We start from the raw sequence: 6,018 nt of genomic DNA on the forward strand, positions 1-6,018 counted from the left end.
GACATTGTTTTTTTAATATTGTTAAATTATGTGTTATTTCACAGTTGGTTTTTAATTGTCTAATGATTATTTAGTTTATCAACTGTACTTTTTTTTGTTGTGTTTCAAAAGATGTTGACCTTACTTCACATATATATATATTTTTTAAATTCCTTTACTTAAATAAAATAATATTTAAATGTACTTAGTAAGGTATCTTTAGTTTCAGGTTAAAAAAGTAACATAATACTTAAATAAGTATTCTATAATTAAATAATTATTCAATTTTGATTATGCAAAATATATTCCTTTTTATTCATTTTTGTAACAGCAACTGATAATAACAAAAATAAGAGCAGAGATACTAAACCATGGAAGGACAAATAATAAAGAAAAAATACAGAGCACAATTGGCTAACCATTAGCCTGTAGTCAAAGGTCCTCTCATTGTCAAAATCAGACTAATCTGGTAAACTGGCTTCCAATTATACAGATTTTTCCAAGATCTTCAAGACCTTATGATTCCTTTTATATTTCTCAAATACTCTATGAACGTTTTTAGGAATTTACAATTTCAAGAATAAATTAATTGGAATTTGGGTTATCTACAAATAAAATTATTATTGTACATTAAAGTAAATCCTATTTATTTGTGTAAAAAAATGTTTGTACAAATCATTACATAAGTGTACATGCTGAAACATAGAATATTGGTCTGCCATGTTAATTTACAATTTTCTATTTTAATATTCTTTTAATGTTCCTCAAAGAAGTTTATGTCTTTCATACAACTCACTTTGGCTTATAACATTGCTTTTTAGTTGTACGCAATATTTCAGGTACAAAAACAAAATAATTGCCATTTATTTCACATAATTATTGTAAATCAAATTTCCATTTTATTATTAATTTTCTATTTAATTTCTATGAATTTTAATTAACCATCACCAATATTTTTGGAATACAGTGCAACAATTAAGTTCCCAAACTGAATGTTTAACAACATTCACAATAAATAAAAAGTATTTATTATAAACTTCAAGCTTATAATCCCAGTCTACTTTTGAACACAATTTATGTCATTCATATGCAAGTCAAATGGCAGGAAAAACTTCCTTGGTATAATTTGAAGTTCTCTCATAGTCTTCTGAACCAATGAAACATCATCGAATTTCCATTTCTAATATTATCTTTTATCATAAATTTTACCTTGAAATGCCACTTCTATAAGTAAATTAAAAATATGTAATTGTTTTTGAATCTGGAGTGTAGAGTCCAGTAGGTCAACATGAGGGATTCCTCGTTTTACAAAAATGAGAGGAAACAATGATGGATGGAATTATCATGCAAAAGAAACCATGACCCCTTAAAATAATCCAAGGTGAGATTAGTACAATTCCAAACTACCTTATTTTATACATGATTTAAAGCCTATCCATTTTCTAAATTACATAATCTTGGAGCTGATATGTATTGTTTTAAGGACTATAAATTGATCATGGTTAGCAAGCCTTTAGTCTAACATCAGGTGGCTGACTTAATTCAAATTGATAACTTCAATAGTTAATACTAGTTTTGTTCCATAATATTAATAGTCTTATTCAGAGTGTCTTATTAATGTTTTGCTTTGTTATTTATTGCTAGTTGCTGTAAGTATTAAAAATGGAATTTAAATTAAAGCAAAACAATTAAGCATTATAATTTATAATGAATCAATTTTTAATAAATGTTAATTTTGAATCTAATAGTATTGTTATAGTTATTAAAAATTTCTGTTATGGCTATGTATTGCTGTCTTTTTTATTCAGTGATTTTTATTGAGTTTTTATATTTAAGATAATACTAATAAATATACAAATATACAATTTGATGGGTAGTAACAATTTATTATTTGAGGTCAGTTCAGAAAATAACCGAACATTTTTAATTATGCGCCAACGTAAATATTTAATGACATGTGGTTAAGATCATTGTGTTCCCCATAACCACCTCTGTAACAACTTGTTCTTGGATTGTTGATATCTCGATTTGTTTTCATGTATTGTTATTTGAGTGCAACGTGTTTAAGTGTTAATAGCGATTTTTGTAATGTGCATTTTTGGAAGCAACAATACACGTAAAATTTTGCGTGAAACTGGGGAAAACTTTCATAGAAACATTTCAACCTTTTTAAAAAAGCTTACGGAGTTTCTGGGTCTGATATCAGAGTTGTATGCAATGTTACAAATGATTTTCACGATTTAAAAATGGTCGTCTGTCAATTGATGACTCTCAACCAGGTAGGCCTCCGACTTCAGCTGGTAACAGCCATGTTCAGAAAATCAACGATCTGGTGTGTGCAAATCACTGATTGACTGTCAGAAAACTTCATCTGGATCATGCCATGACATTTTGGTTGAAAAATTGAACATGCATCGAGTTGCAGCAAAGTTTGTTTCTCGTTTGATGACCGAACAGCAGAAGAACATCAAGTGGATGTTTGTTGTCAACTTCTTGAACAAGCCAATGACAGTGAAATATTCATGCAAAGGATCATAAGGGAGAGGAAAGCTGGGTTTACGGCTACGACATTGAGACAAAAGTTCAATCATCACAATGTATTGACAAAGGATCTCCATGCCCCAAGAGAGGAGTCAGCCTCTATCCAATGTCAAAGTGATACTTCCTGTATTTTTAGATTTTAATGAAATTGTGCATTTTGAATTCTTGCCTCCAGGTGAAACAGTAAACCGTGGGTAATATAAGGCATTTTACAACGGCTACGTGAAAAAATCCACAAAAAGAGACCAGAGTTGTGGCAAGACAACTCACTGTTCCTTCACCACGATATTGTGCCTGCACACTCAGCTTTGTCAATTCATCAGTTTGGAGCCAAAAATCGGATGGCTGAACCTGCATCAGCATCTCTATTCGCTGGACCTGGCTCCTTGCAAATTTTTTTTTCATTTCCGAAATTAAAATCAATGATGAAAGAATGCTGTTTTGACATTACTGATGATATTAAAGCAAATTCGTCACGGAAAGGCCATTTCAAATGAAGCTATCCAGGATTGCTTCGCGAAGCAGAAACACTAATGGTAAAATTGTGTAATAGGTAATATTGTGTAATACTTTGAAGGGGATAAAGACCAATAATCTGTAAAATTAATAATAAACATAAAAAAACAGTTATTTTCTGAATAGATCTTGAATATATTATAAATATATTTATGAAATTGATATTTTTCTTTTTGTATGTTTATAATGTAGAAATATTATTCTGTTGATTTTAAAATAAATAATAAAGGTCTACTAAAATGCGTCTTACCCTCTCAATTTTTTAATTGGAAGAAAACTTTTTTAGCCGTGGAAAATATGTTTGGTTTCATTCTTAATAATCTAATCTAACAAGTCTTGATTTACTGTACCATCAGAAAATATAATTGAAATGCAATAGCAACATTTAATGAAATCACAGTGAAACATTAAACTATGGTATATGTATGACAAACAATTTACAAAAAAAAGTTACTTATATGATTTAATGAAGCCTTTATTTATGAGAATAGGTTTTTTAATATCATCCTATGGTAATTCGAACCAAAAACATGATTAGTCAGAAATTTGGCTTAAATCTACTCTTAAATCTAAAACTATTTATTATATGGTCTAGAAAAAGAAATTCTTCAAGGAAGTAAAAATACTTTGCATTTATATGCAGCTTTATATTTTTTATATATTTATTTATTATCAAAAAGTGTAATTCCATGCATTTCCACAAATTTGTTTGATAGATTTCTTGTAATAAACATTACAAATGAGTGTATAAATCTTTTTTAACTGCAAACATTAAGTTGTTGGTCTACACTACTTGTCCCAATCTTTCTGGGGCTGTAACTTGTTACACACACACACACACACTCACACACGCACACGCACACGCACACACACACACACACACACACACACACACCCGCGCGCGCGCGCGCGCCAGCGGGTTCACATTCATCCCCAGTTCTCAAAGTACTAGCTATCCTGGCTGTAATTACTATGTTACAAATCAATAATTTTGATTTGACTAACATATTTGCTTTTCCTCTAGTTATTAAAAAATTCATTGAAGAACTGCTTAGATTTCCTAAAGAAAATCTTGCCTGTTACTAGAATTGGAAGGTACATGAATATATTTGCTTAACTATTCAGTTGGTTATAACCATTTTGTTATTAATTGATTGTTAACACAATTAATTATAGTTAGTAATAATTAATTCAGATAATGAGTAAAAGCAATTATTTATTTATTCAGTTATAGTAACAATCATTTTGTCAAATTAGCACTGGAGAGTAGTTTACCTAGTACTGGTGTGGTATGCTTGTACACATAATTATTGAAAATAACTATATCTTTTAAAGACTAGTACTCATGTCAGGTTCCTTACAGCTGTTTTGTTACATCTATAAAATATTTATAGATGGATTTGAATTCTAGATTGTGGATTGTGTTCTTTGGTAGTTGGGTTTCAATTAAATATACGTCTCAGGAATGGTTGACCTGAGACCGTATAAGACTACACTTCATTTACATTCATGCATATCAAACTCATTCACCTTCTGAAGTAATACCTTATGGTGGTCTCAGAGGCTAAACAGAAAAAGAAAGAAAGAAGGTGTGTCTGAATTGATTGCTGTTCTTTTTGTGTTCTACAATATATTGAAAATAGGAGGAATGTTAACAGATTTTTTTAAAACTTTATTATATGCTTAAACAGAATGAAATACTGTATAAATAAATATTATTTTTTTTTAGAAAAAAGCAAGCTGGTGTTTAAATATAATTTCGTAGTGATAGATGAACTTTGTAGTGTTTGTAAAATTTTAAGTCTGACCAGTAGTCCAATAAGAACCTTCTGGATAAAAGATACAGGTACTACCAATCTGCAATAAAGTTAGATCAATTCACACACACACAAAGAGAGAGAGAGAAAGATACAAAATAATATCTATAACAGCTAAATGTATGTGGTCATTTATTTGAATAACCACTTTTTTGGATATTTATTATTTATTATTTTAAATAAAAACTATATAGTATCTGGGTATATGGCAATAAACTGTCGCCGGATGGCTTCAACAGCATGTAATTCATAACCTTTCTGTGGCCCTGAAAAGGGCCGTTTTTTAGCTTTAGCTCTGAGAAGAGCTGCTGGGTCCAGAGTTCACCCAGAAAGACAACAAAGAGTTGGTTATGGATAAATATTCTGCTATTGCTTTAATGAATTTATTATTAAATAAAAGTTCAGATGAAAATTATTTTATTAAAAATAATAATTAGTTATCCCCATGGTAGAATGGTAGCATCTCTGCATCTCATTTGGAGCTTCTGGGTTCAAGTTCTAGTGAGACAAGGAATTTTTTCACATGCTTTAAAAATTCATTATCATCAATTGACAACTATTATAAAGTACCAGCCAGAATAAATAGAAAGAAGGGGTTAATTTCTGTTGGGCTTTTTCTTATTAAAATCGATTATGAAAATTTACCGCATCTATTATTTTCTATTTTTATTATTATTTGACTAATTTGCAGGATTGTATAAATTCATTTAGTCATATTTCTATGATTTCATACAGCATCCATCAACAGGTTAAAAATAATCTTGCAAAACATCACTTTAAAATTACTCTAATTTTACTACAAATTGTGTTACTAATTTACCTTTATTATTTGAAGTGATAAGACTAAACCTATTTAGGAGAATAAATATCTAAAAATTAATCTGAAAAACTTAATAAAGGAGTAACTGGCTATTAAGTATCTTGAAGACTAAAATACCAACCGCTTTCTTATACCAGCTAGTAAACTTCACATAAATTTACTAAACAAAAGTTATAATGATACATTCTTATGAATCATTTGGATAATATGTAGTATTTGTAAATCATATCGAGTGAAATCAAAGTTGGACAGAGAACAGATAATACTAGCTTTTACTATTTGATATATTGATCAGTAATTATTTTATGTATTATGGAATTAAAATATAGCACACTCTAATCTATT

Source organism: Lycorma delicatula, chromosome 3, assembly GCF_047948215.1.
Source record: "Lycorma delicatula isolate Av1 chromosome 3, ASM4794821v1, whole genome shotgun sequence".
Lineage (NCBI taxonomy): Eukaryota > Metazoa > Arthropoda > Insecta > Hemiptera > Fulgoridae > Lycorma > Lycorma delicatula.